The 24,702-nt window shown below is 39.9% G+C and overlaps 1 long non-coding RNA gene across 3 annotated transcripts; it reads right to left on the reverse strand.

Annotated features, from left to right (window-relative positions):
* Positions 1 to 3,676: 3,676 nt before the first annotated feature.
* On the reverse strand, positions 3,677 to 21,895 carry LOC108530491 (uncharacterized). 3 transcript variants are annotated; one of them, XR_001885851.1, is made up of 5 exons: positions 21,672 to 21,895; positions 19,009 to 19,135; positions 16,726 to 16,911; positions 4,271 to 4,404; positions 3,677 to 3,752 (listed from the first exon to the last, which is right to left on the reverse strand). It is a non-coding gene; the product is annotated as an uncharacterized LOC108530491 (long non-coding RNA). The 3 variants fall into 3 exon arrangements; XR_001885853.1 differs by having other exon boundaries at positions 19,085 to 19,138; XR_001885852.1 differs by having other exon boundaries at positions 19,009 to 19,138.
* Positions 21,896 to 24,702: the final 2,807 nt, after the last annotated feature.

The raw sequence follows: 24,702 nt of genomic DNA on the forward strand, positions 1-24,702 counted from the left end.
TCCCAACCCTGTGAAGAGGTCATTACCTGCTGGTTAAAAAAAAAGGACTTAGAAAAGTGGCATGACTTGTCTAAATTCACACAGCTAGTAAGAAATAGAACCGTATCTCAAATTTAACTTTTCCCAAACCAAAAACCAACAACAAAAAAACCCAGGCAGCATTTTTTTCTACTACATGGCATCTACCTTTGAATGGATTTATTTTTAAAGAAGGAGAATTCAGCCAAGATCATTTAGTTTTGATTATTTAGACACAGTCTCATATAATTTTTGTTTCGTATAATGGATCTACCACAGTTGATTTTTCCAACGCACTTGTGATTTGTGTTATATGTCATTAATACATTTTGTGTATAATGTCATTAAAACAAGTCTCTATAAATAACTTCGCAAAACTGTCTTACTTCTAAATGAATTCTTATTAAATTTGCTTCAGGAAGAGTGTGATGTTACTCTAAAATCAGAGTTTGTGTTAGAAAGGACCTCAAATCTCATCCATTCTTTGTTTGTTCAGATATTTATTAAATTTGTACTTCATGAGGCCCACACTCCTGGAGAAGAGACAGGACACAGAGATGTGTCTGTCATCGAGAATCCATTAGATAATGACACGGAACAGGTAACAAATGATTATAATATGAGGCAGAAATTGTTAAGCATCATCCACAAGTCAAACAGGTGACTGGCAGGTGAGGAAGAAACACTAGCTTCCAGCAGAGGAGTTCAAAGAATGCTTCATGGCGTTTGTGCTGGCCTAAAAAAAAAGAACAATTGGAATAGTGAAGCTAAATAAGGGAAGAGACAGTTACAGAAGCAAAAGCAGCATGAGGTTGCCTCACGGGCGATGGAGGAACTGGGTTCTTAGAGTATAGAGAGGAGTGGTGTTGGGGAAGGTCAGAGCCAGAAGACGGAGGGCCTTGAATGTCAGGTTCATTTACAGATGGGGCAACTGGGGCCCAGGGAGGGAAGTGACTCCCTCTTTTGTCTTTCTTTCTTATACATTTTAAAAATTGCATCTGCTAGTGTCTTCTCAGCTAACAAGGAAAACTAGCGTCTTGAGCAACAGAAGCTAAACCATGATCTGGCTATTTTCTGTCCAAGTACAATACTGTCAAATGTAAAAAAAAATGCTATTCACTTAGGTCCACTCTAGGGTCACAAGTGTGTTTGCTTGGGGAACGCCATTAAGCAAGCCATCTCTGAAACCAGTGAAGTAGTGAGCTGGAGTAGAAATAACAAGGGGAGTAGCAGGGTGGGTAGTTAGGAAGTTAGGAGACATGGTCTGTCCCTTTTGTAACTGGACAATAGTTTGCTCTGTAATGTTGGTCGGGTAGTGTCCCTTTTCTCTTAACTTTTTTGGAAGAGAATAACACATCTCAGTATTATTCTTCCTCAGCATGTTCTATATAATACTTCCAGTGTTATACTTGCTTAGCATATACTAACAGATTTGTTGTGACTTAATGGATGTGAAGTTGTCTATAAACTAGAAATTGCTAAACAAACTAGAGGCTCCTAGTATAATCATTATCATCTTGTTATTCGTAGGTTCAGCATTAATCACAAAACAAACCTCACAGATCATTATTTCCAAGCCTCCTGATTTCTAGGTGAGGAAACAGGTCTAGAGAGGGTAAAATGACATGCTCAAGGTCACACTACAAATTAATATTGAGGTTGAAACTAGAACCATGACTCTTTAACACCCAGCCCTGAAGTCACTCTACCAGAACCAGAGGCTGTACTGTCATGAAACCTTGAGAACAAGGCCTATGTGGGACTATAAGTCTTTTTAAAATGATATTTTATGTCTTGATTTAGAATATGGTAAAGTAAGTGCTTTGCACCATTCCCACTTAAACGAAAAAAAAAAAAAAAAAAGGAGTCATGCAGGTCAAATGATTTGGCCAATTTCTAACAAAGAAACATGCATAAGAAGGAAATAGCAGAAAGTCAGCTTCTCCCTGGAGGTCAGTCTGCTGAATGAGACAGCATTGCCAAATTCCTAAAAACAACTGCTTATTATTTTCCAAATCACCATGGCTGTCCTCCTCAGAACCCTATATAATACAGATCCAAAGGCTCTGACTTAAACATCTTATTTGAAGAATTCCATGACTCCACTTGCAGTCACTGAAGCCAGGCAGAAGTAGGATCGGCAATTTCACGCGGCTCAGTTGCCTTCTCACCTGCTCTGTTCCGATGGCCTCGACATTGGCTCATTTCCTAGAGACTTTGACAGAACAATCACTCCTGCTTAGCTTTGCTTTCTTCCCGCTACCATATCACATGCAATTTTACTCCTAAAGTGAATAGAATATTCACTTTAGTAGAAACTCAAACTTTCTTGTCTAAAACCTTTTGGGGCCATATGCGTTTCAACAATTTATACTTATTTGTATTTTAGAAAGACAGTTCAGTGTCTGTCTTACTATATTAAAAACACCCCAGCAGGATCTGGGGCAGGAACCTGTCATTGAAAGCTTTCGTGTTTCTTCAGAAAACATGTGAATATTATTAATAAGTGGGCTAACAGTACAAACAACTTCATATAAGGACAGGACACGTTTTGCGACAAAGAGCATTTGCTACACATTTACAGAAAAACTCATATTTCAGAGCATTTTGGACTTCAGAATTACATGTAAGGGATTGTACATCCATACAACTACTCAATTTGTATAACTACTTAATCTAATCAACTACCATTGGTGACTCCATTTGTCCCTCTAAGAGAGTCATCAATGTTAGCTGACTTGTACTGAGTTGATTTTTCCTATGACCCTTTATGTTTTCATAATGAAACACCACAGAAAATAAAATAGACAAAAGGTGTCATTAATTACAAAAAATTAGTCAGTCATCGTGGTGCGTGCCTGTGGTCTCAGGTACTCAGGAGGCTGAGGTGGGAGGATCAGTTGTGTTTGGGAGGTGGAGGTTGCAGTGAGCCAAGATCATGCCACTGCACTCCAACTTGGGTGACAGAGTGAGACCCCATCTCAAAAAAAAAAAAAAAAAGTGTTGCATGTTCTCACTCGTAAGTGGGAGTTGAACAATGAGAACACATGGACACAGGGAGGGGAACATCACACACCAGGGTCTGTTGGGGGTGGGAGGCAAGGGGAGGGAGAACATCAGGACAAATAACTAATGCACGTAGGGCTTAAACCCTAGATGACGGGTTGATAGGTTCAGCAAGGCACCATGGCACGTGTATATCTACGTAAGAAACCTACACATTCTGCACATGTATCCCAGAACTTAAAGTGAAATTTTTTTAAAAAGTCATTATTGATACGTATTCTTGCATCCTCTTCCTTTCAAAAGCAGTGTCTTTATTGCTGGCAGTGAGAGAAAGTACCTGCCTCCATTTAAATCATCAATGTGACCAAGGACAGAGGATGCAGGCTAGTCTGAAATGGTCATCGCTATGGACTGAATTGTGTATCCCACCCAAAGTCATATGTTAAGGCCCTAACCACTGATTTAACTGTATTTGGACATAGGCCTATAAGGTGGTAATTTAGGTTTAGGTAATAAGGTCACGAAGGTAGGTTCTTGATCTGATGATATTAGTGTCCTTATAAGAAGAGATACCAGAGCGTACTTGTGTGTGTGCGTGCATGTGCTCTCCTTCCCTCTCTCCCTCCCACACACCATACAAAGTCACATTTTACCATCTGCAAGTCAGGAAGAAAGCCTTCAGCAGGCACCAGCAAGCACCTTGCTCTTGGACTTTGCAGCCTCCAGAACTGTGGGAAATAAATTTCTGTTGTTTAAACCACATCTGTCATTGAGAATCCATTAGATAATGACACAGAACAGGTAAGTCTGTGGTATTCTGTTACAGCAGCCTGAACTGACTAATATAATTGTTGTTAGAATTCTGTTTCTCGGACTGGCTATATTCCCATGCCCTGTACACAGTCAGAAGTCTTACTCATGGTTACATCTATTGAACGCTAAGTTCGATGTTGAGAGGTCTAAATTCTAAACTTGACTCTCTGCCACCAGCTAGAAGTGTGAAACGGGACACGTCACTTCCTTTCTCTGGAGCTCAGTTTCTCAATTGTAAAGAGAGTTACGCCCTGGATAATCTCTAAGTTTCCCTCCTGCAATGACTTTCTAAGCTGCTGGGAATTTAATCACACCCGGTTTCCATTCCCCAGTAATGCTTTTTGGCAAGGCTAGGAAACAACTCAAGAATCATTTATGCCATCCCTTCTCCTCACTGTACCACCGAGACAAATTGTGTTGCTCTCACACTTACCTCTGGGGTGTTAGCAAAATCAACGGAGCTCTTTGTGTTTCTCAGATGGAAAAGCTTCTCATGAGTCTCCTTGTAACTTGATTGTGGTTAGAGCTGCTTCACGCATTGCTGATGGCCTGCACTTCTGAAAGATGCTGAGGTATATGCAAATTACAGCAGGGTCAATTTGGGGATAGGAAATAATTCCTCCCAAGATGCCCATCTGCAATATCCCATGAGGTCAGGAGGCAAAGATTAGGTAAATCTCATCCACTACATCTATAAACTACCTTCGCAGCAGTGGCCAGGTCAAGAAAAGAGACACAGAGGCATGACAGTGGCTTCTTCCATCAAAAGAGCTTCTGTTCTGCCTTTGCTTTTCCCGTTGCTTCTGGCCAGGGATGCCTAACACTGTAATGGTTTCTGAGTCAAGCTGAGGAGTGGCTCCATTCCCTCTGCCCACCCGCAATCTATTACCAATTTCCTACATACCATCTCCAATTCTGATCTTCAGTTCTTCCTTGTTCTTCCACCCCCGCCCCCAATCCCCAAGTCTGACTACATTGCTTTCTCTCTTCTCCTCCTCCTAACACATCAAAGGGATAACAGTCCCACAAGAGGAAATGTTTAATTTTACCATCTAATCAGTACCCAAACTGAAATACAGCTGATGTATCCTAATTGACATGGCCTGCACCATCTTGACGTCACAGTGCCATGTTCTCAAAATATTTACAGAAGTATTTCTGCCAGAGGTTTCAAATTCTTGCTGTGCATCAGACTCATTTGAAAAGTTTATTAAAAACACAGATGTCTAGGCTAAATTGGAGCCATCCTACACCAGAACCTGCAGGTGAAGAAGTCCTAGAATCTGCATTGCAACAAGCTCTGCAATAGTCCTTAGGCAATTAGCCTAATATTAGTCATTTGAGAAATATAATATTGTTTCTTGCTCATAGAAGCAGAAATCTTATGTCTTTAATCTTGATTTTTTATTAATTATAAATCTTTGTTGCATAGAATAAAAATACAATTCCCCTACTTTAACAACCAAAAAATGTAAGAACATTGGAGTGGATCATGAAACTCTAAGAAAGACTGCAGCTGGGCTCAAGAACAATGGAAAAGTCACTTTCTAGATTTTTTCTGTTTCACGACTTGATGGGCTTCTGAATATTAATTTGGCTTTTCCTTCTCACCTCAGACAGGCTTTCTCCTCTCCTCAGTAGCAGAATGTAATTGCCGCAGTTTCCCCAGTGCTACATATTTCAGTCCACATAGACAGATAACTTTCTTTTGTAAGGCCAAATTCTCAGGGAAAGATTCAAATTAGTTTTGAAGGTATCAAGTGTCCACTTTACCCAAACACACACACACACACATACACACACAAACACACACACTTTCACATTCTCTCTCTCTCTTCTATGAACCATGGTGCAGATTAAAAGATTTCTGAATCTCCCATATTTACATTGAGTGGTTCCTTTGGCTACTTATGATAGCTGGGGTGAGACTGATGTAGAAGCTCTCTCAGTCACCTTATCGTGTGAGTTTGGTGGGTAGCAGCAGTTCTCAGAAAACTGTGGGAAGTTCCTACAAAGGGACAGTTCTCGAAGAAAGTGCTAGGGGAGCAAAAGAAAAAAAAAGTGTGCACTACAATATATTTCTCTTAGTGCCCATCATAGTGCTTTGCTCCTAATAAATGCTCAATAAACGTTAATTAAATAGAGAACTGGGTCAGAAGTAGTCATAAGTCCTGATTTTAAATGACAATACCAACAGGGATTAGCCATGTAAACATCAAACCTCTAAAGAGTTTCTTTATCTAAAGAATGGAGTTAACAGGCATACGAAAAGGTACTCGACATCATTGGTCATCAGATAAATGCAAATAAAAACTATAATGAGACATCATCTCACCCTAGTAAATTAACATGGGTTATATTCAAAAGAGGGGCAGTAACAAATGTTGGAGAGGATGTGGAGAAAAGGGAACCCTTGTACACTGTTTGTGGGAATATAAATTAGTACAACCACTATGGAGAACAGTTTGGAGGTTCCTGCAAAAATTTAAAATACAGCTACCATATGATCCAGCAATCCCACTACTGGGTATATACACAAAAGAAAGGAAATCTGGGCCGGGCGCGGTGGCTCAAGCCTGTAATCCTAGCACTTTGGGAGGCTGAGACGGGCGGATCACGAGGTCAGGAGATCGAGACCATCCTGGCTAACACTGTGAAACCCCGTCTCTACTAAAAAAATACAAAAAAAACTAGCCGGGCGAGGTGGCGGGCGCCTGTAGTCCCAGCTACTCAGGAGGCTGAGGCAGGAGAATGGCGGGAACCCGGGAGGCGGAGCTTGCAGTGAGCTGAGATCCGGCCACTGCACTCCAGCCTGGGCGACAGAGCGAGACTCCGTCTCAAAAAAAAAAAAAAAAAAGAAAGGAAATCTGTATATCGAAGAGATATCTGCACTCCCATGTTTGCTGCAGCACTGTTTACAATAGCCAAGATTTTGAAGCAACCTAAATATCCATCACCAGATGAATAAATAAAGAAAATGCGGTACATACACACAATGAAGTACTATTCTGTCACAAAAAAGAAAGCGATCTTGTAATTTGCAACAACTTGGATGGAACTGGAGATTATTATATTATGTTAAGTGAAATAAGCCAGGCACAGAAAGACAAGCATCACATGTTCTCACTTATTTGTGGGATCTAAAAAATCAAAATAATTGAATTCATGAATATAGAGGGTAGAAGGATGGTTACTAGGAACTGGGAAGAAGGAGTGTGGTTGGGGGGAGGGGAGGATGGTTAATAGGTACAAAAAAATGTTAGAAGAATGAATAGGACCTATTAATTGATAGCACAACAGGGTGACTATAATCGATAGTAACGTCATTATTATACATTTTAAAAGAACTAGAAGAGTGTAATTGGGCTGCTTATAACAAAAAGGATAAATGCTTGGGGATGGATACTCAGTTCTCCATGATGTGATTATTATGTATTACTTGCCTGTATCAAAACATCTCATGTACCCAGTAAAATTCTGTACCCACAAAAGTTATGTATTATGTACCCACAAAAATTTAAAATTAAAAAATTAAAAAATAATGGAGTTAGTAATATGGTTATTTGGTGGATGGAAAAAATTCAAAATTATACCTATACCCACATATATACACACACTTTTATTTACATATAAAAGTATTGTAAACCACAAACGACTCTATAAATAGTAAATACCACCCTTTTTTTTTTTTTTTTTTTTTCTGGAGACAAGGTCTGGCTCTATCGCTCAGGCTCACTGCAACCTCTGTTTTCCAGGCTCAAGCGATCTTCTCACCTCAGGCTCCCAAGTAGCTGGGACCATAAGCATGTGCCACCACACCTGGCTAATATTTTGTATTTTTGGTAGAGACGGTTGCCCAGGCTGGTGTCAAACTCCTGAGCTCAAGTGATCCGCCCACCTCGGCCTCCCAAAACGCTGGGATTCCAGGTGTGAATCACTGTGCCCTGCCTTAAACATCACTTTGAATCATGTAAAATATGTTTGGATTGAAATTTTCCAATTCATCATTAAAGTTTCATGTCCATGATTTAATAAGATTACTTATTCATGGGAATGCTAACAGAAATCTGGAGTCCACCTTGCTTGTAGGTGCCCTCTTTTATCAGAGTTATCTCCAGTATAAGTGGCACACTTCATTAGGACTCACTAATAGGAGCAGCTACTGAACACTTGCTGCATGCAAAGCACCGTGGTACCTTTACACACATTGTCTCATTTAATACATACAATAATCCTCTGAATTAAGTATAAATAGTATCCTCATTTTACAAAAAAAGCAAAAACAAAAAAAGGAAGTTGAAGCTTAGAAAGGTTTGGTAACTTGCCAAGGATACACAGATAATAAGCAGTGGCACCTAGATTCAAGCCTAATTCTAGAAAACAATTGTGTTTGAGTTTGTCTATCTTAACATATTACGGAAATTTCTACATTACCCAGAAACACGTCATTGTTAATATTCTCCCTGTAACTCGCTTTAAGATACGATAAATTTGATAGTATCATCACAGCTAAGCTTTTAAAAATATAATACATTTCATCCTCCAGGCCAAAGTTGTAAGTGTTCTTCATGGAATTATTTCCTGAATCTGATTCTGATGTATTCTTAATTGAAAAACATTGCGCTTATACTAAAAATAAAAAAGTAAATAGGAGGGGCCAAGATGGCTTCATCTGCAGCTCCCAGCGAGACCGACGCAGAAGGCGGGTGATTTCTGCATTTCCACCTGAGGTAACCAGTTCATCTCACTGGAACTGCTGAGGCCGTGAGTCCAACCCACGGATGGTGAAGCAGAAGCAGGGTGGGGTGTCGCTTCACCCAGGAAGTACAAGAAGCCGGGGACCTCCCCCCCCCACCCCCAGCCAAGGGAAGCCATGAGGGACTGTGCTACCCAGCCAGGTGAGGACGCATTTCCAGTGGTTTTTGCCATCTGCAGATCCGGAGATTCCCTCGTGTGCCTGCACCACCAGGGCCCTGGGTTTCAATCACGAAACTAGGCGGCTGTTTGGGCAGATCCCAAGCTAGCTGCAAGAGTATTTTCTCGTACCCCAGTGGTGTGTGGAACCGCAGCAAGACAGAACCATTCACTCCCCTGGAAAGGGGGCTGAAACCAGGGAGCCAAGTGATGAGGCTCAGCGGGTCCCACTCCCACAGAGCCCAGCAAGCTAAGAACCACTGGCTTGAAATTCTTGCTGCCAGCACAGCAGTTTGAAGTCAACCTGGGACAATAGAGCTTGGTGGGTGAAGGGGCGTCCGCCATTACTGAGGCTTTAGTAGGAGGTTTTCCCCTGACAGTGCTAAGGAGGCTGGGAGGTATGGGCTGGGCACAGAAAAGCGGCTGTGGCCAGACTGCTTCTCTAGATTCCTCCTCACTGGGCAGGGCATCTCTGAAGGAAAGGTAATAGCCCCAGGCAGGGCCTTACAGACAAAACTCCCATCTCCCTGGGACAGAGCACCTGGAGGAAGGGGCGGCTGTGGGTGCAGCTTCAGTAGATTTAATCTTTCCTGCCTGCTGGCTCTGAAGAGAGCAGCGGATCCTGACAAGAGGAATTCTCCCAGCACAGCTCACCAGCTCTACTAAGGGGCAGAGTGCCTCCTCAAGTGGGTCCCTGACCCCTATGCCTCCTGACTGGGAGAAACCTCCCAACAGGGGTCAACAGACACCTCATACAGGAGAGCAATGGCTGGCTGCAGGCTGGTGCCAATGGGGGTCAACAGACACCTCATACAGGAGAGCAATGGCTGGCTGCAGGCTGGTGCCAACAGGGGTCAACAGACACCTCATACAGGAGAGCAATGGCTGGCTGCAGGCCAGTGCCCCTCTGGGACAAAGCTTCCAGAGAAAGGAGCAGGCAGCAGCCTTTGCTGTTCTGCAGCCTCCACTGGTGATACCCAGGTGAACAGGGTCTGGAGTGGACCTCCAGTAAACTGCAGCAGACCTGAAGAAGAGGGGGCCTGACTGTTAGAAGAAAAACTAACAAACATCAACATCAACATAAAGGATGCCCCCCACAACATAAACCCCATCCAAAGGTCATCAGCCTCAAAGATCAAAGGTAGATAAATCCACGAAGATAAGGAAAAACCAGTGCAAAAATGCTGAAAATTCCAAAAACCAGAATGCCTCTTCTTCAAATGATCACAACTCCTCTCCAGCAAGGGCACAAAATTGAACAGAGAATAAGATTGATAAATGGACAGAAGTAGGCTTCAGAAGGTGGATTAAAAACAAACTCCTCTGAGCTAAGGGAGCATGTTCTAACCCAATGCAAGGAAGCTAAGAACCTTGATAAAAAGTTACAAGAACTGCTAACTAGAATAACCAGTTTAAAGAGGAACATAAATGACCTGATGGAGCTGAAAAACACAGCACAAGAACTTCATGAAGCATACCCAAGTATCAATAGCCAAATCAATCAAGCAGAAGAAAGGATATCAGAGATTGAAGATCAACTTACCAAAAGAAGGCATGAAGACGAGATTAGAGAAAAGAAGAATGAAGAGGAATGAACAAAGCCTCCAAGAAATATGGGTCTATGTGAAAAGACCAAACCTATGATAGATTGATATACCTGAAAGTGATGGGGAGAATGGAACCAAGTTGGAAAACACACTTCAGGATATTATCCAGGAGAACTTCCCCAACCTAGCAAGACAGGGCAACATTCAAATTCAGGAAACACAGACAACACCACAAAGATACTCCTCAAGAAGAGCAACCCCCAGACACATAATTATCAGATTCACCAAGGTTTAAATGAAGGAAAAAATGTTAAGGTAGCCAGAGAGAAAGGTCAGGTTACCCACAAAGGGAAGCTCATCAGACTAACAGCAGATCTCTCAGCAGAAACCCTACAAGTCAGAAGAGAGCAGGGGCCAATATTCAACATTTTTAAAGATAAGAATTTTCATCCCAGAATTTCATATCCAGCCAAACTAAGCTTCATAAGAAAAGGAGAAATAGGCCGGGCGCGGTGGCTCAAGCCTGTAATCCCAGCACTTTGGGAGGCCGAGGCGGGCGGATCACGACGTCAGGAGATCGAGACCATCCTGGCTAACACGGTGAAACCCCGTCTCTACTAAATAATACAGAAAACTAGCCGGGCGAGGTGGCGGGCGCCTGTAGTCCCAGTTACTCGGGAGGCTGAGGCAGGAGAATGGCATAAACCCGGGAGGCGGAGGTTGCAGTGAGCTGAGAACCGGCCACTGCACTCCAGCCCGGGCGACAGAGCGAGACTCCGTCTCAAAAANATATGGAAAGAAAAACCTGGTACCAGCCACTGCAAAAACACACCAAAATATAAAGCCAATGACACTATGAAGAAACTGCATCAACTAATGTGCAAAATAACCAACTAGCATCATGATGACAGAATCACATTAACACACAATAATATTAACCTTAAATGTAAATGGGCTAAGTGCCTCAACTAAAAAACACAAACTGGCAAATTGGATAAAGAGTCAAGACCCATCAGTGTGCTGTATTCAGAAGACCCATTTCATGTGCAAGGACACATGTAGGCTCAAAATAAAGGGATGGAGGAATATTTACCAAGAAAATGGAAAGCGAAAAAAGTAGGGGTTGCAATAGTCTCTGATCAAACAGACTTTAAACCAACAAAGATCTAAAGACAAAGAAGGGAATTATGTAATGGTAAAGGGATCAATGCAACAAGAAAAGCTGACTATCCTAAATACATATGCACCCAATACGGAAGCACCCAGATTCATAAAACAAGTTCTTAGAGACCTACAAAGAGACTTAGATTCCCACACAATAATAGTGGGAGAATTTAATACCCCACTGTGAATATTAGACAGTTCAATGAAACAGAAAATTAACAAGGGTGTGCAGGCCTTGAACTCAGCTCTGGACCAAGCGGACCTAATAGACATCTACAGAACTCTCCACCCCAGATCAACAGAATGCACATTCTTCTCAGCACCACATAGCACATATTCTAAAATCGACCACATAATTGGAAGTAAAACACTTCTTGACAAATGCAAAAGAAAAATCATAACAGTCTCTCACACCACAGTGCAATCAAATTAGAATTCAGGATTAAGATATTCACTCAAAACTGCACAACTATGTGGAAATTGAACAGCCTGCTCCTGAATGGCTAATGGGTAAATAAGGAAATTAAGGCAGAAATAAAGAAGGTCTTTGAAACTAACAAGAACAAAGAGACAATGTACCAGAATCTCTGGGACACAGCTAAAACAATGTTAAGAGTGAAATTGATAGCACTAAATGCCAACAATAGAAAGTGGGAAAGATCTAAAATGGACATCCTAACATCACAATGAAAAGAACTAGAGAAGCAAGAGCAAACAAATTCAAAAGCTAGCAGAAGACAAGAAGTAATGAAGATCAGAGAAGAACTGAAGGAGATAGAGACACAAAAAACTCCTCAAAATAAACCAGTGAATCAAAGAGCCAGTTTTTTGAAAAGATGCACAAAATAGAAGGACCACTAGCTAAACTCATAAAGAAGAAAAAAAAGAACAATACAATTAAAATGATGAAGGGTATATCACCACTGATCCCACAGAAATACCAACTACCATCAGAGAATACTGTGAATAACTCTACGCAAATAAACTAGAAAATTTAGACGAAATGCATAAATTCCTGGACACATACACCCTTGCAAGAGTAAACCAGGAAGAAGTCAAATCCCTGAATAGATTAATAACAAGTTCTGAAATTGAGGCAGTAATTAACAGCCTACCAAGCAAAAAAAGCCCAAGATCAGATGGATTCAGAGCCAAATTCTACCAGAGGTACAGAGAGGAGCTTATACCATTCCTTCTGAAACTACTCCAAATAATAGAAAAAGGACTCCTCCCTAACTCATTTTATGAGGCCAGCATCATCCTGATACAAAAACCTTGCAGAGAAACAACAAAAGAAAATTTCAGGCCAATATCACTCATGATCATCAATGCGAAAATCCTCAATAAAATACTGGCAAACCAAATCCAGCAGCACATCAAAACACTTATCCACCACGATCAAGAATGCTTCATCCCTGGGATGCAAGGCTGGTTCAACATATGCAAATCAGTAAGTGTAATCCATCACATAAACAGAACCAATGACTAAAACCACTTGATTATCTCAAAAGATGCAGAAAAAGCCTTTAAGACAATTCAACATCCCTTCTTGCTAAAAACTCTTGGGCCAGCATGGTGGCTTATGCCTGTAATCCCAACACTTTGGGAGGCCAGGGGGGTGGATCACAAGGTCAGGAGATCGAGAACATCCTGGCCAACATGGTGAAACCCCGTCTCTACTAAAAATACAAAAATTAGCTAGGCATGGTGGCACGTACCTGTAGTCCTAGCTACTCGGGAGGCTGAGGCAGGAGAATTACTTGAACCAGGGAGGCAGAGGTTGCAGTGAGCCAAGATCACACCAATGCATACCAGCCTGGTGACAGAGCAAGACTTGGTATTGATGGAACATGTCTCAAAATAATAAGAGCTATTTATGACACACCCACAGCCAATATCATACTGAATGGGCAAAAGTTGGAAGCATTCCCTTTAAAAACTGGCACAAGACAAGGATGCCCTCTCTCACCACTCCTATTCAACATAGTGTTGGAAGTTCTGGCCAGGACAATCAGGCAAGAGAAAGAAATAAAGCGTATTCAAATAGAAAGAGAGGAAGTCAAATTGTCTCTGTTTGCAGATGACATGATTGTATATTTAGAAAATCCCATCATCTCAACCCAAAACCTCCTTAAGCTGATAAGCAACTTCAGCAAAGTCTCTGGATACAAAATCAATGTGCAAAAATCACAAGCATTCCTAAACATCAATAATAGAGACCCAAATCATGAGTGAACTCCCATTCACAATTGCTACAAAAAGAATAAAATACCTAGGAATATAACTTACAAGGGACATGAAGGACCTCTTTAAGCAGAACTACAGACCACTGCTCACAGAAATAAGAGAGGACACAAACAAATGGAAAAAATTCCATGCTCATGGATAAGAAGAATCAATACCAAGAAAATGGCCATACTGCCCACAGTATAGATTCAATGCTATTCCCATCAAACTACAAGTGACTTTCTTTGCAGAATTACAAAAAAACCTACCTTAAATTTCATATGAAACCAAAAAAGAGCCCATATAGCCAGACAATCCCAAGCAAAAAGAACAAAGCAGGAGGCATCACGTTACCTTACTTCAAACTATACTACAAGGGTACAGTAACCAAAACAGCATGCTACTGGTACCAAAACAGATATATAGACAAAGGGAACAGAATAGAGACCTCAAAAATAACACCACACATCTACAACCACCTGATCTTTGACAAACCTGACAAAAACATGCAATGGGGAAGAGATTCTCTATTTAATAAATGGTGCTGGAAAAACTGGCTAGCCATATTCAGAAAACAGAAACTGGATCTCTTCCTAACACCTTACATAAAAAATTAACTCAAGATGGATTAAAAACTTAAGTGTAAAACCCAAAACCATAAAAACCTGTGGGGAAAAGAAAGAGAGATCAGACTGTTACTGTGTCTATATAGAAAGAAGTAGACATAAGAGATTCCATTTTGTTCTGTATTTGAGATGCTGTTAATCGGTGACCCTACCCCTAACCTTGTCCTTGCAAGAGACATGTGCTGTGGTGACTCAAGGTTTAACGGATTCTGGGCCGTGCAGGGTGTGCTTTGTTAAACAAGTGCCTGAAGGCAGTATGCTTGTGAAAAGTCATCACCATTCTCTTAATCTCAAGTACCCAGGGACAGGTACACTGCCAAAGGTCACAGGGACCTCTGCCTAGGAAAGCTAGGTATTGTCCAAGGTTTCTCCCTATGTGATAGTCTGAAATATGGCCTCTGGGAAGGGAAAGACCTGATCGTCCCCAGCCTGACACCTGTGAAGGGTCTGTGCTGAGGAGGACTAGTATAAGAGGAAAGAAGGCCTCTTGGCAGTTAAGATAGAGAAAAGCATCTGTCTCCTGCCCATCCCTGGGCAATGGAACATCTCGGTGTAAAACCCAATTGTATGTTCTATTTACTAAGATGGGAGAAAACCGCCTTAGGGTGAAAGGTGAGACGAGCTAGCAGCAATGCTGCTCTTTATGTACTAAAATGTTATGGAGATGTTTGCATATGCATATCAAGGCACAGCACTTTTCCTTAAACTTATGTCACAGAGATCTTTATTCATATGTCTTACTGCTGACCTTCTCCCTACGATGATCCTATTATCCTGCCACTTCCACTTTTCTAAGATGGTAAAGATAATGATCAATAAATGCTAAGGGAACTCAGAGACCAGTGCCCGCGTGGGTCCTCTGTATGCTGAGCGCCAGTCTCCTGGGCCCACTTTTTCTTTCTCTATACTTTGTCTCTGTGTCTCATTTCTTTTCTCAAGCCTCTCGTTCCACCTAACAAGAAATGCCCACAGGTGTGGAGGGGCAGGCCACCCCTTCAAAAACCCTAGAAGAAACCTAGGCAATACCATTTAGGACATAGGCATGGGCAAAGACTTCAGGACTAAAACACCAAAAGCAATTGAAACAGAAGTCAAAATTGATAAATGGGATCTAATCAAACTGAAAAGCCTCAGCAAAGCAAAAGAAACTATCATCAGAGTGAACAGGCAACCTACAGAATGGGAAAAAATTTTTGCAAGCTACTCGTATGACAAAGGTCTAATATCCAGAATCTACAAGGAACTTAAACAAATTTACAAGAAAAAAACAAACAACCCCATCAAAAAGTGGGTGAAGGATATAAACAGACACTTCTTAAAAGAAGACATTTATGCACCCAACAAACATATGAAAAAAGCTCATCATCACTGGTCATTAGAGAAATGCAAATCAAAATCACAATGAGATACCATCTCACACCAGTTAGAAGGTGATTATTAAAATGTCAGGAAACAACAGATGCTGGCAAGGCTGTGGAGAAATAGCAACGTTTTTGCACTGTTGGTGGGAATGTAAATTAGTTCAACCATTGTGGAAGACAGTGTGGTGATTCCTCAAGGATCTAGAACCAGAGATATCATTTGACCCAGCAATTACTGGGTATATACCCAAAGGATTATAAATCATTCTACTATAAAGACACACGCACACGTATGTTTATTGAAGCATTATTTAGCATAGGAAAGACTTGGAACCAACCCTGATGCCCATCGATGATAGACTGGATAAAGAAAATGCGGTACGGATGCACCATGGAATACTATGCAGCCATAAAAAAGAATGAGTTCATGTCTTTTGCAGGGACATGGATAAAGCTGAAAGCCATCACTCTCAGCAAACTAACACAGGAACAGAAAACCAAACACCACGTGTCCTCACTCATAAGTGGCAGCTGAACAATGAGAACACACGAACACAGGAAGGGGAACATCACACACCAGGGCCTTTCGGGGGGTTGGGGGCAAGGGGAGGGATAGCATTAGGACAAATACCTAATGTATTCAGGGATTAAAACCTAGATGATGGGTTGATGGGTGCAGCAAACCACCATGGCACATGTATACCTATGTAACAAACCTGCATGTTCTGCACATGTATCCCAGAACTTAAAGTAAAATTAAAAAAAAATTAAATAGTAAAAGTTATTTATAAGCCAGATGTAAAAGGCAAGATGGCTCCTAAAAGGACTTTAATAATTCAATTTGTCAACTGCCAAATAAATCAATTATATTTTCGTCTTAATTTGTGTTACTTGTGGGTTTTTTGTCCTTCTGGCCTAGTTTTTTCTCCTCTCAGTTTTTTCTTTCTCTTTAAGAATTTCCACATAGATATATAAACATTGTATAATAATTTTATGCAGCAAAAAATTATTGAATCATAGAATATTGGAGCCAGAAGGAATCTTATTTACCATCTGGTATGATTCAATCAGGTTACAGGGACAAACTGTGACCCAGAGAAAAAAGGTCACACAGCAAGTTAATGTTCTTCAATCCACATGGAATTCCACAGAGAACACTGATCCCCAAGTCAAGAAAACACAGTCATGTTGTTAATCGCTATAAACCCGTCTTCATTCTTGCCTAAGTCCATCCATCTGGAAAAGACATGAGAATGAATTAGATGATTTCAAAGATACCTTTTACCTCAAATACAACTTTTCTTAACTTTTTCACCCCTCAAGAGATATGCAACTTTTTCACACATTGACTCACATTCATATCTTTATGTCTTCTTATGTTTGACTGTTCATGTCTGCCATTCTGAGTTAACTGAACAGTCAAAATTACACATTTATTGATACATAGGGAATTATTGGAAGACTAGCTTTCATAACCCGCAACTTCAGACTGAAGCACATTCTGTAGAAACCATGGATATTATGTGTATCACTTTCTGGTAACAGAATTTCAGTCTAACTCCATTAGACACTATTAGTAACCAGACACAACATAATAAAAGAAAGCCGTGTTAGTTAGATTTTGTTTTATATGAATAAAAAAATTCCAGCTAGCTTAAGCAAAATGGGAATACGTTGGGAGAATACGGATATATCTTACACAATATTTGAATAGCAAAGCCATAGCAAGCTTCGGAAACATCTGGAATCAGGGACTTGAGAGTCTTCAGGATTCCCAACCCCATTCCACTCCCACCTCTCTTCTCTGCTTTCTCTAGGAATGACTTCATTCTACCCTTACTATAACAGTCCTGTCTACACTTTGGAAACATAGCTGCCAACACCAATGATGTCTTACATGCCAACCTTGCAGCCTACCAAGAGATACCAACACAGTTCTTAGCTTGAAGATCAGAAATCTCAGAGAGAAGTGACTCTAACCTAGCTGGAGTTAAGTGTATCCATTCCTGAACCAAACAACTGGGGTCAGCGGTTAGGATCATGTGTCACTAATGTAATAATTCTCTTGATAAGTAAATTGATGGGGAAAGGAACTCTTAGCGGACCATCTGTAGGTTTTCACTCCATCAGTAAATTCTGGGTTCTGTGCATATAACAGTGGTATTTGCAATCAAGGGGAAAGTTATTTTCCGGGGTGTTAGAATCATTGAAAGATTATAGTGAGCTTGGGATAATGCTGAAGTGGTCAAATTGACAGCCTGGTTGGAAGTTCAACTCCAAACACATTTCTACTCATATTTTATATGCCCATATGCTATGGAGCTGTCACCAATTTAACCTTTTCTACGATATATTCAGTGTATTATAATCACTGCATTGTAGCAATACATTTTTAATTTGTAATGATTGACAGTGGTGGAAAAATTCCTAAGTACATATTTCTTATACTCCTTCGCATTTTACCTAAGCATTCTCTTACTTTTTTCAACTCATTTCCCCTACCCAACTGGAGGTAAACTAGCAACCCATGACAACAGGAGGGTATGTGCTTGTTACTGTCACCTAAACAGCCACGCTCGCCAATAATACCTAACCCTTTTCCTGAGTTGTGTGGGTTAGAGTAGCTACCAACCAACAGTTGGAATAGCGTACAGAGGAGATGAAGAGACTAACACTGGCACCGAGAATCACAATAGTATTTTTTCCCTGCAGGTAGAGTGTTGAGACAGGAGGTTGATGAGTTATCATAAACAAAACATGACATTGGTTTTACTTTCCTGGAAATGCAATAAATTTATTAAAGATATTTCATGTAACTTTTTGTCAAAAAAGACAGCATTATGTTGCTGAATTTTCAATAATATGTTGAGATCACTTAGATTTCTTAGTATCCGTTGTAAAAAAATAATATTTGATCTTGTGTTTTAATTAGTTAGAGACCTTTCTTTTACTTGTAAAATGACTTTTTACTAAGAAGAGCATTTTATATGTGTTCTCATTTTAAAAGAAACTATGGTGTTGATACTGGTTGAGTTAATTAAAGCAAAATTGATGAGGTCATAGTAGGTTAATTATCACAGTTTCTAAGCATGTACAACCTCCCATGGTGAACAGTTCACAACTTTAGATAGTTTTCTATAAAAAACATTTTTCTCAAATGCATGTAATTATAATAAATATAATTTCAAGGATATAAGCCGACAACACCTGGAACTGCGATTAAAATAAATATTTTAACATGATAGGAAAGTATATCTCCCTTTTGGTTAACTAATTGATATATAAACTCCATTTCCATAATAATTAGATGCAAATAAGTACAGATTTACTTACATTTTGTGGTAAATGAAGATATGCAAACATTTACGAACCTTTTCCTTTGTCAATTTAAAAATCAGCTAGTAATTACCTGCTATTCTCAAAACACTTGTGTCAACAGCTTATCAGGTTCTCAAGGTTCCTGCTTTAAAAAACAAAAACAAAACAATACAAAACACCTTATAGCCTCAGACTTCAATTTTCATTTTAATCACGGCTAAATCAAAGATAGTTCAAGGTTTATAATAATTTGTTTCTACAGAACTATACAATGACAGAAATATTAGAGAAAATCTAGCCCAAATCCCTTAATTTTATAGACAAGAAAAGCAATGCTGAAAAAAAATCCACCAAAAATAACTGAGCAAATTAGCACCAGAGTTAGACTTGAAAACTCAGGACTTTCTTGATTTCCAGACCTCTGACTACTGATTTGCCCAAATTTCTTTTAAAGTCATGTTTCCAACTAGGCAAAATAGAGCTGAGGGGAATAGGCACCTATTATTTTCATCAGAATATGGGGAATTCATTGGTTGCTAGATTTTTTTAAAAAACATATAAGCACTGTTCTCAAAGAGAATGTAACCAACAGAGGAATCCAGGTAAATACATATAAAAGATAAAATGCAGTAAAGTAACAAAAGAAAACAGTGGTGCACTTATGTAAAATAAATATAATCCTAAGAATTACATTTATATTAGCATCACCAATTGTAACCCTTCTCAAACATGAAAGACTGTTTTTTCTTTCTTTCTTTCTTTTTCTTTTTTTTTTTTTTTTTGAGATGGAGTTTCACTCTTGTTGCCCAGGCTGGAGTGCAATGGTGCGATCTCGGCTCACTGCAACCTCTGCCTCCTGGGTTCAAGTGATTCTCCTGCCTCAGCCTCCCCAGTAGCTGGGATTACAGGTGCTGGCCACCACGCCCAGGTAATTTTTTGTATTTTTAGTACAGACGGAGTTTCACCATGTTGGCCAGGCTGGTCTGGAACTCCAGACCTCAGGTGATACACCTGCCTTGGCCTCCCAAAGTGCTGGGATCACAGGCATGAGCCACTGCGCCCGGCTGAGTGTTTTAATAAATACAACACACAGAAAAGGACAGATATATCTGATGCAATATAGAAGGAAACAGATGTGAGACGTTGGTGGTTCTGAGGACAAGCTAGAGAAAGCAGTCTGGCTCACCGTCGTTTGGGAAATATTACAGTCCTATAGTGAGGGACTGTGTGGAAGAAACGTGACAGTGTGGCACATTTAGGATGTCTTTGATATGTAATTTGACCTACATTTATGAAAAATCACTTAAAAATTATTTTTTTAAGTGTAGCAGGAGGTAAAATTTTTGATGTTCGTACTTTTCAGGGCTTGGTCTTTTTTTTTTTCCTATGGTAAGTAACAATACTAAGTCAGATTCTGATATTTTCAAGCCTTGTTGCTTTCATGTGTCATAATTAGCACCATGGTTTGTACAGATCTGAAACTGCCTGACTTATATATGCATGGGGCTTAGGAGAGTGGTATGTATTCCCATCAAGGGTTATATCAGGCCAGACAGATGTATGGATATCAGCAGACACTATTGTTAAAACTAGGAAGAAAAGCAAAAAGAAAAAAAAAAAGGAGGAAAATTCCATATATGTAGATGCATCTTGGCAACAAAGATTTCATCTTCAGTTAACATCAAGTTCTTCATAATGAATGGGGGATTACGACCCTTGACTGTTCATCTGCATAATTTATCCCACTTTAATATCAGACTTTAATATTTCTAATATGTCTTAGCAATAATCATTACAATTGATAATTAAACTACTGTCCTGGAAGCCAGTGCAAAAAGGAAATTCAAACTGCTGAGTTCACAGTGGGTGATAAAACAAATTCATGTCAGATCATACTACGTCCATTAAGAGAGTAAGACTGTCAAAAAGGCTCCTATCACATGCAATTTGGATAATTAAATAAACAATATCTAGAACACTAAACATTTAAGTCCAGAGAGTCTGGAGATGCCTAGGGCTCACGAAGGGGACCCAAGCGGAACAATGAGCAAAGGTTAAATGATACGTTGACACATTTTATCTTACCAGTGAAGTCCCTTCTGCCTATCCCATGTCCTTATCTTGTGATGTTGTAGCAGAGTGAGGGCTCATATTTCATATCGCCCTTGGGGATTTCTGGGTTTAACCAGATAATAAAACTTCTCAATTTTCTGCAAAATAAACTATTCTTCATTCTCTTAAGGAAGAACCCCAAAGAGCCATGGAAATAAGGAGTATCGATGAAGAGCGTTCATGGACTTTATCCTCAGAGCATATTAAAAGAGATACTTGCTTAGAGGGGAGATGCACAGATGGCAAAGTTGACTGCCTTGTCTTCCCCACTTCCTCAAAGGGACATTACATTATGGCTCAGCTGAACAGCTCATCATTGCCAAGGTGTGCAATATATACCCTAATGTCTCCCTGTTATTTCTCTGGCAACTCATTCTCTAAGACCTGCGATGAATGTCATCCACATATGAAGTCCTCCCCATTGCCACCTCCACCATCTGTCACCTCCCCACTCCCACAGTCACTGTTTTGGAATTCCCACAGCACCTCTTACTTATCTTCATTGCACTTAGTTCATGACACTTGTTTATATGTCTTAATACGACATTGGGCGGAGACCTCATTACCTCCCTGAAGATCTGTCCCAAATTAAGGACTGAGGAAGCATTTGATGAGAAAGCAAATATTACATGCTCTCTGTATTTAACTTCCAGCCCACATCTGCCTCCAGAACATAGCTGTATACATTTTTATCTTTTCTTGATCCTGACACTTCCACTCTTGTCTTCTGGTCTTTCTCTCAGTCTGGAATTTCCCTCAATACCAGGACTTCTCTGACTCTTCAGTAACTCCCAAGTAGACAGCAACTGCTGCTCTGCTGCCCCCAAGAGGACCTTGACCAACATAGACATTGTGTGGTTGGTGATGTCATAAACCTCACTGGAGAAGCATTCAGGCAGTCATACATGGACCCAGGAGAACAGAATGATGTTTCTCTCCAGAAACAGTTGTAGGCAATGGATATAATAGTAGGTTAAGCCTCGGGGTTGAAACTGTCTCTGCTCATGGAGTTAATCTCTAAGCCTCTCAGACTCTGTAAAAGGTATTGAAATAAATTAATGTCCATTTGGGCTTCCTTACTATCTGGACATTTCCCTTCTGGTTAATCTTCAACATTTCAAATAATTTCTCCAAATGCTTGACCAAGAAGCATAAATGAGAAAATGCTAGATTAGTCTTTCAGTCTTCCTAAGACACTTATTTCTTTTTCCTTTCCTGTTAGCCTAGAAAAGCACAATGAATTTATACAGAATTTTAATGTTTTATCCTTTCTGAAAATGTTCTCCACCAGACAATGCCTATAAAGTGCTCTCAAAGTCTCTAATGAAAGCAACTACCACACAATGCAAAAGATTTTCTATATTACTATTATAGGGATTAGGGGCTTTAAATAAAATAAAATATCTTTTAATAACTGTTACAGAAGGAACAAAAACCAAGGAATAGAATAGAGAGTAGAAACATTTATACATCACCAGAAATTCACAATAAAGCCTACAGAGAAATATGTGGTATAGATTTCTATAATATTTAAAATTCCATACCTGGGAAAAGGTTTACTCCTAAATTTGATATCTAAATTTTGAACAAATACAAGTGGCAGTCACTGAAGAAAACATATGTAGAAGAAGAACATACTCCGAAATCATAGGTAAAATCCAAGATTATGTTATGTTCAAAAGGTTTGAAGGTATGAGTACTAGGAGACATGGATGAAAATATCCACAATAGTATTACTAATAAGTACTGGGGACGAGTTAAATATCCATCAACAGCAAGTAGTTAAGTAAATAGTGGAGTGTTTATGCAATGGAATATCAGACAGCATTGGAAGTTGACAAACTACAGCTTCCTGAAACACCATCGATGAATCTCACAAACATAAAATTGAGTGAGAGAAACCAAACATGAAAGAATGATTCCATTTATACAAAATGTTAAAACACAGTCAAACTAAACTATATCATCTAAAAATGCAGAGGGCTACGGAAAAAAAATAAAGAAAATAAAAAGAAGAGATTATCATAAAATTTGATGTCATTACATTTATTAGGGGAAAAGAAGGTTGGAATTGGGAAGAAGCGCCGATGGGCTCTGAGGGTGCTGGAAAGGTTCTGTTTATTGACCTTGGTGGTGGTTACATGGGTGTTCACATTTATAAAAATTTGTGAAAGTGAAGCTGCATATTTATTTACATGTGTATGTATTTTCCTTAATGGCATATTTCACAATAAAGACTGCGTGGAAATACTATAGAGGAACTGATTTTTCATTATCTGCCCATAACTATATGTGCTTACTCTTGGGAGTATTATCTCACTCACTTAAAGACCATAAAGGTATAAAATAATTTTATAGTTCTCCTTTCATTATGAAATATGAAATAGAAGAGAAAATTATATCTCAGTAATTTTCCTTACTATTCTCATTTCGCAGTCTATACTTTCTCTCTCTTATTCAACATAAATTACAGTTGGTTCTGAATGACAAATTGGTATAAAACTGAGCAAAGGTGGAAAGTTAGCAAGATGAGACGAGATGTCTTGATAAAGAAGCAAATTCTAGGCCGGGCGCGGTGGCTCAAGCCTGTAATCCCAGCACTTTGGGAGGCCGAGACGGGCGGATCACGAGGTCAGGAGATCGAGACCATCCTGGCTAACATGGTGAAACCCCGTCTCTACTAAAAAAAAAAATACAAAAAACTAGCCGGGCGAGGTGGCGGCGCCTGTAGTCCCAGCTACTCGGGAGGCTGAGGCAGGAGAATGGCGTGAACCCGGGAGGCGGAGCTTGCAGTGAGCTGAGATCCGGCCACTGCACTCCAGCCTGGGCGACAGAGCGAGACTCCGTCTCAAAAAAAAAAAAAGAAAAAAAGAGAAGCAAATTCTGTGATTTCTGTCAGTCCCCAAATACGGAGTTGGAAGGCTGTCATATGGCTCTTTCAAGCTCCTCTTTATAAAGAAACGCTAGGAACCACTGTCGGGCATAGAAGAAGAAAAGGATTATCTAGTTAAATTGAAAAGGAAATTTAGCACCAGGCAGCCAGATTGGCACTATCTGTAGTAGGAGCTATGTAAATTAAAAGCTGCCTTCTTCATAGCTCTTAAAAGAGATTCAAAGGGACACTGCCCTTAGCCTAGTCCAGAGGAAAGACCTAGCATTGAAAGTGAGGAGGCTGGAATCCACGTCATTTGATTTAAGCCTCAGCCTTGTCAGTCAATTGTAAAATGGGAAATATAATCTTTGCCCTAATAATGGGATAGTTAGGACAAAGATTATAATGATAAGCGAGTGAAAAACTGTTACTTGTGACTTCATCTTATACATAACAAAACAGTAAGCATACGTGAGGGATTTGTTGAGTATTATAAGCTCTAGAAAGATAATTCACATGTGTAAGGTGGGTGGTGGGTAACCAACATGCAGCTTCTTTCAACTGTTCTAACACTAACCCAGTGAATCACTGGCATTAATAGTATTGCATAATATCCCTTGAGAAGGCTGGGTTGGGACAGAAATACGATTGAAAAATGCTGCTTTAGAAGTTATGATGGGGACTGAAATAGAAAGCTAATTAATAATTCATCTGAAGATTATAGC

Source organism: Rhinopithecus bieti, unplaced genomic scaffold (genome assembly GCF_001698545.2).
Source record: "Rhinopithecus bieti isolate Rb0 unplaced genomic scaffold, ASM169854v2 scaffold_5626, whole genome shotgun sequence".
In the NCBI taxonomy this organism is placed as follows: Eukaryota; Metazoa; Chordata; class Mammalia; order Primates; family Cercopithecidae; genus Rhinopithecus; species Rhinopithecus bieti.